Source organism: Ailuropoda melanoleuca, chromosome 20, assembly GCF_002007445.2.
Source record: "Ailuropoda melanoleuca isolate Jingjing chromosome 20, ASM200744v2, whole genome shotgun sequence".
Classification (NCBI taxonomy): domain Eukaryota; kingdom Metazoa; phylum Chordata; class Mammalia; order Carnivora; family Ursidae; genus Ailuropoda; species Ailuropoda melanoleuca.
Window position 1 is genome coordinate 1,434,210 of NC_048237.1, and position 11,948 is coordinate 1,446,157.

The following is an 11,948-nucleotide window of genomic DNA, read 5'->3' on the forward strand; positions in this document are numbered from 1 at the left end:
ATGGGAGAATATATTTGCAAAGGACACCACAGATAAAGGACTGGTATCCAAGATCTACAAAGAACTTCTCAAACTCAATACACGAGAAACAAATAAACAAATCATAAAATGGGCAGAAGATATGAACAGACACTTTTCCAATGAAGACATACAAATGGCTAACAGACACATGAAAAAATGTTCAAAATCATTAGCCATCAGGGAAATTCAAATCAAAACCACACTGAGATACCACCTTACGCCAGTTAGAATGGCAAAGATAGACAAGGCAAGAAACAACAATTGTTGGAGAGGATGTGGAGAAAGGGGATCCCTCCTACATTGTTGGTGGGAATGCAAGTTGGTACAGCCACTCTGGAAAACAGTGTGGAGGTCCCTTAAAAAGTTAAAAATTGAACTACCCTATGACCCAGCCATTGCACTACTGGGTATTTACCCCAAAGTTACAGACGTAGTGAAGAGAAGGGCCACATGCACCCCAATGTTCATAGCAGCAATGTCCTCAATAGCTAAATCGTGGAAGGAGCCGAGATGCCCTTCAACAGATGACTGGATTAAGAAGTTGTGGTCCATATATACAATGGAATATTACTCAGCTATCAGAAAGAACGAATTCTCAACATTTGCTGTAACATGGACGGTACTGGAGGAGATAATGCTAAGTGAAATAAGTCAAGCAGAGAAAGACAATTATATGATTTCTCTCATCTATGGAACATAAGAACTAGGAAGATCGGTAGGGGAAGAAAGGGATAAAGAAAGCGGGGGTTATCAGAAGGGGGAATGAAGCATGAGAGACTATGGACTCTGAGAAACAAACTGAGGGCTTCAGAGGGGAGGGGGGTGGGGGAATGGGATAGACTGGTGATGGGTAGTAAGGAGGGCACGTATTGCATGGTGCCCTGGGTGTTATGCAACTAATGAATCATCGAACTTTACATCAAAAACCAGGGATGTACTCTATGGTGACTAACATAATATAATAAAAAAAACAATAAAAAAAATAAAATGTAATAACTGCAGTTGGGAGACTAAGGGGGAATATCGTCCTCATGCAGCTGGCCATCCCTGAAGGTATTAGAGAAAACCTTCATAGGTCAACAAGTTTTGATGATGACTCAGGCAATATTCAATGAAATAATCCTGGGGCTATGATTTTGCCCAGGGGGTGATTGTCCTTGTGCTGTAGTTCATTTATAGAACACTGTGCTGGATAGAGCGTATTCAAAGTGTAACATTCAGTTCTGCATAACATAACTCCAAAGGGCAAATACTGACTTAAAGTATCTGTCTCCAAGAAGAGGGAAATTCACCCCAAGAGGAATCTGGGAAGTCTATCCTATGGAGGATGGATGAGTAGACAGAGGAAGATTCTTAGAATGGAGGAATTTTACATATGTAAAAACACATTTTATGTTCACAGACAAATTTATATGTTGATTTGGATTCTTCATCACAGTTGTCCCCAGATTTTCAAGGGTGTGACATGTGGATGGGGATTGTACTTATTCTGCACAACGCCAGAGGACCAGTGAGTATAAATCATAGGAAAAGGGCTTCCACGTATGGAGGTAAGCTGGTCTTGATTTCCCAGGGATCCTTTCTTATGATCACTAGCATATTTGTACTGTACCCTAGAAACATGGCAATATTTAGGCTTTCCTAGGCTTTTTTCCATACAGATGTAATTGGAAAATACCCAGTTACTAAAGCAGTTGAGGAAGGATGTTTGGCAGAAATGGATAATTCTGGAAATCTACAGGACTGAGGAACTTCGTCAATGTCTTTGGGAAAGGACACTGGAGTGGAGTCTGGGAGAAAAATAAGAGTGTGGAATCTGAAACAGCAGAAATCTCTATGCTCAGAAAGTTGCCTTACACTTTAGAGGAAATTCCACTAAGGATTTGAGTCAGTTACTCCATTTAGGACCTGGCATTCCTTTTGATACTAGAAAATAAAAGCATCTGTAGAAATAAATTTATATATGGCTACATTTTTGAACCTGAAGCCTGATGTATTCTGAGATTTTCTACTCTTTCCCCCAATGTTTCCAGTATATAATCCATGTAGCAATAGGAATAGATTTCTTAAAGCATGTCGGATTTCTCAGCACAAATCAACCAGGTCTATAGGTCAAATTGTTTCTTAACTCATGGAACTTTTCCTCTGGCTCTTTTATCATTGAAATTTTTATGACTGTCATATTAACCAAGGGAAGAATCCACATTTTGATGGTTGGTGCCGTCAATTCTGTGGAAATTGCAAGGTCACAGGTGAGATCAGCTTAGAGGAGCAGAGTCTGAGATGAGAGGCATTGGAAATATCTAATCCTTGGCTTCCATGTTCCTTTTAGAGTTTTTCTACATAACAGACAATTGAGGACGGTAGATTTAGCAGAAAGGGAAGGTTCTCTGTTTTCTTTGTTAAAGGGAGTAGATCTTCATTCCTTCCTGATGTCAGACATGTGCACCAGGCCCATCATGGAATAAACAGCAATACCATTTTCCTCTTTCCAGCTTACTAACAGTGACTCAGTGGTGCTCAGAGGTATAAATCTTGATCTCCACATTCTCACTGTGCACTCCATCCCTGATCTAATAGATAATTTGCTTGACTGATTGCCGCCTTCCTGCAGGTGAGCCCCTCAGAGGCACAGGCGAGGAGGAACACATTTCCCCGGTGAGATCAGTAGCGCTGTGACCACAAACAGAAGTGCGCCTTCGCTGACGCAGAACACGTGGAGGGCTCGTTTTCGTGCATCTGGTGCACTAGACTGTGGCAGGAGCAGGGCCTTTTTCTCATTGGCTGAGGGACCATGTGGGAAAGTACTCTGTTAGAGGAAGGGGTCGGCCTGACAAGAGCAGGAGCTGAGCTGGCTGGAGGCTGCAGTTGTGAAGCTGGTCTAACGGGGAGGAGCCATGAGGACATCCAGGGGAGCTTTAATCGTGTTCTCGTGGCTGCAGCTGAGCTGTGAGTTGACAAGTATGGGACACGGAAGATATTAGTGGATGGTCTTCAGAAGTCAAGACCGGGTTTACTCAGGTTTCCCCCGTTAGTGTAGAAAAGAGCATTCAGAAGCGTAAGAACCTGGAATCTCTTCTCCTTTCTCTGACCTTTTCTTTCTGCACAGGGTTCAGCCGAGGAGAGACTGTGGAGCAGTGGCCTTCTACCCTGAGTGTGCGACAGGGACACAGCTCTGTCATCAACTGCAGCTATTCTGACAGTTGTTCAGAGTACTTCCCTTAGTATAAGCAAGAGCTTGGAAAAGGTCCCCGGCTCCTTATAGACATTCGTTCAAGCATGGCCACAAAAGAAGACCAAGGCTCACTGTCTTACTGAGCAGGACGGCCAGACATCTGTCCCTGCACATCGCAGACTCGCAGCCTGAAGACCCAGCTGTGGACTTCTGCGCGGCAAGCACACACTGCTCCCCAGACACCTGCTGCCTGCACTCAAACCTGAGAGCGGGGCAGCCCCTGGCCTTTGACACAGACCTTCCAGGAGAGCATTTGTGCTGTTTGTCTCTAGGTGGAAGCTGATGTGTTAGATGTTAAAGGCATATAGTAAAATATTAGAATGGAGATGACCCAGACAGAGTAGGAACATTTTATTGGATGACTCTTGTTTAATGGATTCTTGAAGTGATTTAGTAATGTTTTATTTTGAAATCTGGGTTTTAGAGATGACTTTATATTTGCTATTCAGACTCCTGTCATACAAACAATTTTTAATAAATTAGCACATCCTATTATGGGTAAGCTTTTAACTCTTGTCTTTCAAATGTTGCAAATGTTATTTTTTGTTTGTTATAAAACATTACATGCTAAATATTGAATATATGTAAAAAACAAAATATGAAATTGATAATTCTGTACCCAGATAATTTATTGCTAATGTTTGGTTTACTGTCTTCTTAAAATCTAATGTAAATAGGATTCTGATTTTTTTCACTTCGTGTTATATCCTGAATTGAGTATTTCTCAATTTTAAGTCTCCTCCTCCAACATCTGCTTTTTAATAGCTCCGTGAGAGATTTTCAGAAGTCAGAATTATGTTTTAAATTTTCTTCTTCTTCTTCTATATTTTTGGCAAAATTTGATAGCTTTTTCTATGTATTCTGATTATTTTCTTGTTGAGAAAAATGTGAGTTGGAATTTTCTTTAGAGCCGAGTGATGGTATGTATTATTTGTGTATTTAAGGGAAATTAGAAAGAAGTGATTTCTTCAAGGATGTGAATTGAGGATTAGGCTCTTTTCAAATTTTTTTAGTATGTGTTCACATTTACACTATTATAATTTAGAAGGGAAAGTTGTATCTTTCAATCATTATTATATAGCACAAACTTTTTTTACAGAGTTGATCATCAGATATTTATTAAAGAAAGAAGGAATAGATGAATTCCGCTATATATTTACAATTTTTATTTAGGCTTGGCAATTAAATTAAATTTATAAGTTAATTTGTGATTAATAAAATCCTTAGAGTCTGTATGTGATTATTGAAGAACATAGTATTTGTTTCTGTTTATCTATGTCTGTCTCAATAACGGTCAATTGTTTTAAGGTAAATAAGCTTTTTTCTAGCCATTTCATTTTTATTGTTACCTACGCTTGAAATATTTCTTCCTGGAATACGTGGGAACATTTTTATACATATTTATCATGTACCTTACTCAAGTATGACTAGTGGACTGCAAAAGGCATTGAGGTTAATATTTATTGTAGAGATATCTTGCTACAAATTTCCCTGTCTTATTTTCATGTCTGAATTAAATATTACTTCTGCAGTTTTTAAAAAGTAATTCTTTTAGTGTTGAAGATAAAATCAGTGTAAGGAAAGAATTTGCATAAATCATTAATTCCCTAAGTCTCCCACCCCTGCTCAGGGTAGGCTACTTTCAAGTTATCTCCTATTTTTTGCCTAAGGATGGATAGAACTGGTGATTTGGTTTGACAAGAATGATCCCTCTTGACTGAGCTACGGTTGTCAGTTATGAGCTAACTGGTTTGTTCTTCTAGGGAAAGTCATTAGGTTCAATTAAGTTTAAAATATCTGAATAAGAAATGTCAGTATCGTAGCCCAACACCAACAACTTTGATTACTTATTATTTGATTACACCACTAGCTCCCAGTAGAAGCAAGGTGACCATTGATAGGTCCATTTCTTCCAAGCCTGATAGTGGAAGCACAGCTTATATTTTACTGTTTTATTTCTTCTTAAACCAAGCTAGAAGAGAAAGAAGGTACAGTTACTCTTAGCTTAACTGCTTTATCATACTTAGTTGAGAATGTATTCAACAGAAGAAAAGAAAAGGCTCCAGCCAGAGTGTGCAGAGTCACATAGCTTGGATACAGACACGTTCAGGATTTCAAACTTTATCATGGTTAGTGGATTTGTTTCCTACTGTCTCTGAGCAATTTGCTACAGGCTTGGCGGCTTAAAATGACAGAAATTCTTTCTGCCATTATTCTGAAAGCCAGAAGTTGGAATTATTTTCACAGGGACAGTGTCATGATGTCAACAGGACTGTACTCCATCCAGAGGTTTATGGAGAAACTGTTCTTGCCTCTTCCGGCTCTGGTTGCTGCTGGCATTTTTTGGCTTGTGACCACATCACCCAATCTCTGCTTCCATGGTTTCACTGAGTTCTCTTTTTCCTGGCATCGAGCCTCCCTCTGCATCTCTCTTAAAAGTGTGCATGTGATTTTGTTTGGACCCATATTATCCAGGATTATCTACTCATCCGAGGATCCTTAACTTAATCATATTTTTAATTATTTTTGGTTTTTTTCCTCCACTTTTCCACCTGATTTTTTTTTGATACCATTTTGCCTATCACAGTTGGCATGGCTGGTGCTTTCTCTTCCAAACGGAGAAACTGAGAAAATAATATACATATATATTAGGCAGAGTGGAGTCATGAAAATAGAAACCACATCAATTATTTTATGTGCTCAGTGTTTGAGATTTTTATTAAAGAAACTATATAGAACAATGGACTATTTGGGTGTATGGTTATATCTGTGAATATTGAGTTTTAATATACAGTATAGATTCATACAACCGTGATATGGTCATGATATAGAACAACTGCATTGCTCCCCACAGATCCCTTGTTCTCTAACTTTGTAATCACGCTCTCTCCTGTCCATAACTTTTATACACCTTGCTTGTTCTCTCAACGGAACGGGATACCAATCACTCTGCTCCTTAGAGGGAGAAAGCACATGCCATGGGCACATGCAGGACCTTCGCCTCTCAGTGTTTCCTATTCCTGATTTTTGAACTTTTATTTTATAGAAATAAGCTATCGTTTCAAGTGTTTGGACTCCTTTAAAGATTTAACGTATAGTTCTAGGAAGGAAACACCATAGCAATCAATAATGGAGTGGTGCAATGGAGCATTGGACCAACTCTTATATTCAAATCGAGACACGTTCTTCATATAAGTCTAGTTATACCAACTCTATTCTAAAACTTTCTCACATTTTAAGACTAATTTTATTGATCAAAAGTCACTGTAGTCGTTGTAATTGTGGTATGGTTATGATTTGGCTTTTCCAGGAGTTGACACAAAATAATATATCCGATAATGTTTTGCCTTTGTTGCACTACCAATGGCTTAGTAGAAGAGAATGATAGCATTAGGATGGGTATTGTCTCAAATAAAGGCTATACTCAAGTTATTTTAGTACTAAAAGAATGAAGTCAAGTAATTTAGAAATATGTAACATTTATTATTAAAGTGGGAATATATTTCTAAAAGGACAAAGAAAAGAATCTTCAGAAGATTATGATAACCAGTGTTGCCAACCTTCTGGGGATATGTCTTCTAACAGCCTTGGATGGAACTATCTGCTTCATGCAGTAATATGTTTGTTTCATGTTTCATCGGTTGGCGCTCACTTCTGTGAACTGTCTGCTTCTGCTGATTCTCTTGAGAACCTCAGTTTAAGATCTCTAACATGAGGAGCAACTGGGTGGTTGTCGGTTAAGCCTCTGACTCTTGATCTCAGCTTAGGTCTTGATCTCAGGGCTGTGAGTTCAAGCCTTGCACTGGGCTCCAAAATGGGCACGGAGCCTACTTAAAAAAGAAAGGAAGAAAGAAAGATCTCTAATATGAACAACATTTTCCATTCCTGTCAATGAAGGATGCGTGATGCTGAACTAGTTGGTACACACATAACCAGGGATCCATTTCTGATAGTTTATCTGCGGAACTGGTAATAAAAAGTGCTTAATAAGGTCACTTCACATGTCTTAATGGCAGTCTCCCTCTGTGATTTTTTTTTAGAGCTGATTAAATGAAAGGCCAGGAGAGCGCTCTGTGCCTGAGATGAAAGGAAGTGTCAAGGGTTTATTTATCTGGTTCAGTTTGTGAAGAGCTGGGTTGGGACATTCTGAGATATGTGGGCTACAGGAAGCAGTTTATGGTAAGACAGCACAGCACTTTATGAGGGAAGGATCCAGGGCTAAGGCTAACATTTCCTAGCCCACAGGAGCCCAAGGCTTTCTGCTATAGTAACTCATTTCAGTTTCCATATTCCATTTGTTGTTTCCACTACAAGAGAGGACTGGGGATGGGGGTGATAGGAGAATTGAAGTTTCTGCATGAGGGCTAACCTTACCTAACAGTCCCAGAGAAATTTGCTCCACTATATAGAGATTAATTGAAATCGCACAGGTACTAAACACAATATCCAGTTGACTTTTAACTTTTGTGATTACTGTGGTTTTGTGAGGAGAGAGGGCTTCAATCCACGCAGTAAATAAAATACTATTATTAGTACATACACGTGGCTCATGAAAGGAATGAAATTGTGTAAGATCCTTTCGGAGACACTCAAATACTTCCTTGAGACAGAATTCCAGACCATAGTCTACCTTTCCAGATTTTATGGGATTTTGTTGGTTCCAAGACAAGACGGGCATGAACAGCTCCATTGTCTGCTATCCCAGAAAAGTTTCTTTGCCAGTGTTTGTTTAATGCTGCATCCGTTATGTCCCTACTGTGATGTGCTGTCTCTGGCAGATTTTAGTAAGTGTTCATTGGAGATCATTTGCCTCTTTCAGGCAGCTATCCTGACTTTCATATAGCTTGTTCTCATGGGTCAAACAAATCAACCATTTTTAGTGATTCTTTACAAAATTGGGGCCAAATTTTCTACAGCTAAGATGCAATTATTAAACTTTTTCCATGGACTTGTCTTTATGTTCTGTAAGAGGATCTTGCATAAGAACCTTAATCAGGATGGTATGTTCATACGATGAGCTCCTCATTTTTTCCTAGCTTTTACAGTGCCTTTTGTATTGTAGGACTTTGTCTTTATGACAAAAATTTTTTTGAACAGCATGAAGGCAGTCAAGAATTCATATATTTGCCGTCCCTTTCTAATAGGATGCATGAGAGGGTTAAGAAAAGTTAGAAAGCTAAGAAACCTCATTGTCTTTTTAGTATTTGGAAGCCGTGACCTACATTAAAAACATAATGACTGATACTGGCTACATAATTTTTTTGTAAAATGACATGCCCAAGAGATAGCCACTAGTTCAGTTACTTGAATTAACATTGCCCCCGCTAAGGGATTAGGTTTTATAAAGGGTTCTGGAGTACTAATTGCATGACCAGTCTGGTAGTGTCTTTTTCAATGTTTAAGATAAGATTATTAAAAAAATCTATTCATTAAGGATTTGGTGGGGGAGTGTCCAAAAGACCTGTCCCACACATGACACTTCTTGAATGAGAGAAGCACAATCACGAGATTCCCTTCATTGAGAAATGTATTAAAGTTGAATAATAGGAGGAGAAATTAATAATATTTCCCGTTTACTCAGCCAGCTGGGCATTTTTAGAGAGTTATAGGCTATCCCCTAGAGAGCAGGCCAGTTTGTACTGTATGTGGTTCCTTCCTAGTTCATGGAGACATATGCAGTACGAATTCTGAAGATGCTTCAATCAATTTAGTTGAGGCAACAATGATTTTGAGACAGGGATGTTAAGCCTTGGCTACCGTATCAAGAGACAGTGACAGGCAATGGATCTTTGCTGTTTGCCATGATGTGGAGGAATCTCCTTAGGGCACAACCTTATTTTTAATGTACATACCCAGAGAAAGTTTTATTACAATCAATTATTAGATGATCAACACTTCTGTGGAGTTGTATGGGGTCACCTAGGGTATATTCTCTTCAGAACTGAGCATACTAGGCATGGAACCTTACTGTGGTTCAATTGAGATGAGGGCAAAAACATAAAGTCAAAGGTTTGATAACCTAATGACCAAACTCTGGTGTCTATTCTGGCCTTTCTGAGCAGAGCTGAGCTGTGGAAATGAAACAGTGAGGAGAAGGAGACCTCGGTGACAGGATCTGTTGTCTGAGGGCTGCAGCCTGAACTCTTCAGCAAAGAGTGATTAGATTTTTCTGCTTTTGGCTCCAACATCGGCATCTGAATAGACACAGGTCATGAGGAGGAACACTGGCATAACAATAGGTACATTGAAAGAGCGACAGTGATTATCTAAACACTCTGTCTTCTTATCATAGTGTGATTTCTTTCTGGCTTAGGTGAAAGAGCAGCATAGAGAGTGTGAGGTTACATGGCCCCTAATCTTGTGTTTTTTTCTTACTCCATTACATGGAGTATTTTTAAGTAAATGCCACCCACCCACTTTCATCACAGATGCAATGATTGAACACATCATAGTTAAATCATCAATCCTCATTTCAATATAAAATTTAACTCATTTATTTTCAGATGTAACTGTTTCCAAGTTAAGGGTTGTTGAATGCAAAAGGATGTGGGGTAGTGAGACTCTCAGTGGGACGCAGAGATCTATGACAGGGCCCACAAAACTTGCTACACCAGGAAATCCCTGTTTCCTATTCTGGGGCCACAGGGGCACATAACCCAGCAATCCTTCCCTCACTCTGTCAGGCTCCCCTCACAGAGCCAAGCTCTGATATTGAAGAAGTCATTTTCCATCTAGTGGGAGAACTCAACATGTTGCTCTCCATGCTTCTGAAGGTGCTCATGGCTTCCATGTGGCTAGGTAAGGAGAGCCCCTATGGGAATGTGCCTGGTCTAGGATCTAAAACAGGGGAGATAGGCAGTGTTGTGTGTGTATTGTGGGAAGGAGGGATCGGAGCATGTAAAAGAGAAGTTCTTTGTGCCACATCACTTATTTTGAAATCCCTGATTGCATTTCCTCTAGGTTCTTCTTATTGGCTTAAAACTATTTTGGTTTTTTTTTTAAGTGTAGATAATGACCTCCCCCATCCATCCAGTATAGTGTTACACTGTCTATTTTCAATCCAGCATCATCCCAACCTATTTGGCTTTCTCCCTGTATATCAGAATAGAAGTTTGTAGCTGCTTGTCCCAAAGTCCTTTCTAGTGTAGTTTTGAGGCAGGTTCTGACAAGGTGATTTGGAAGGTGGAGGAGAAGAGAAGGGATATGTGGACTCACAAATATCCAGGTCTGGGTTTCGTACTTCACTCTGCATCTGGGTAACTATCCCCATGTTGGCTCTGGACTCATGAACCTCCTTGATCTGATTCTCTGGAGAGTGGCCTCCAGGAAACAGCCTGAGCTAAGCTTCCATCTCTGTGTCTAGAGATAACTCTTTAAAAGGACTTACAGAAGATATGTCTGTCTCCAGAACTTTATCCTGATAATCCTCAGAAGTTTTTTGTTTTATTTTGTTTTGTTTTGTAAAACAAATGGTCATAAAATGGGAGCTAAGAGAGTGCTTGTTTTTGTCTTTGGTGCATTGTAGAAAAAGAGTAGTCTTTAAAAATTTGTATAGTCACAGGGACATTTTCCCATGTTGACTCCAGACCTTTCCTCCTGATCTTTGATGACCATCTTGGCCAGGGGGCATTTATCACAAATGAAATCTCACAAACCGGTGTGGGACTGACTGTAAAAAAACTATGGCGGGGAGCTTCAGAAATTACAAACTTGTGGGTCTCAATCCTGTAAAATATGACTCCTGGACTTAGTGGTGGGGTCATAGAATCTGTAATTTTCAATCACTGGTACATTGGTTTTACTCTCGGCTATTGTGTGACTATAAGCTGTTATGCCTTTAACAATTTCAAAAGCTGGGATGAAGAGAATCCTAAATCATGCTTCAGGCATTTGATGCCAACCCACATCTTCAGGGTTCCTTACCCTGTGGAGGAAAATCATTTGATTAAAATATGGCAACATAACAATACACAGGACAACAGTGAAAAGCATCCTTGAGGCTAGATATCCACTAAGTATAAAAGATTAGCACTTGCTGCCTAATTCACATATACAAGTTATGTTATATTAGAGTCATTGAAATGGTAGAATAAGGTATTGATCTCAGATAATTTCTATAGGGATTACATAACTGTGATTATCATTTGTTCTGGCTAGGGCTAATATTTTTCACTTTTTAAATGATTTTGAAATGCAAGGATATTTGAATATTGACAAGATAATGGGAATTTTTCCTCCTAAAAAGCTTTTATTAAAAAGAATGCATTCCTTACAATTGGTATAATTTAAGACTGAAATATTGCATTCTAGTAGTAATGATTCCCCAAACAAAGGCTGTTTATTCATTATTTCTGTCTAATTTAACAAATATGTGGTGAGTGTGTAATGAATGACAGTCTCTTTTCCACATGTGGGGTGAAGGGCTGAAAAGTGAAGAACAGTGACTTGACTTCTTACCGTTTCCTCTGATTTCAACTTAAAACCCTTTTCTGACATTCTTTTGGATTATTGGCTGGCTCTGAATGAAATTATAAAAAATTGTCTTAAAATGTTTGAGAAAATGGGTATCTTTACAGAAACGCCCTGGGATGCTGTGTTAAAGAAGTTCCATATCAGGTAGTCTTGAGAACAAATAGACCTGAGAGGACAGGATTACTATTCTTCAGAATTCCAAGGGCACCTGAAGACTGAC

At 39.1% G+C, this 11,948-nt stretch overlaps 1 pseudogene; it reads left to right on the forward strand.

Annotated features, from left to right (window-relative positions):
- Positions 1-2,768: 2,768 nt before the first annotated feature.
- On the forward strand, positions 2,769-4,789 carry LOC117797248 (annotated as a pseudogene).
- Positions 4,790-11,948: the final 7,159 nt, after the last annotated feature.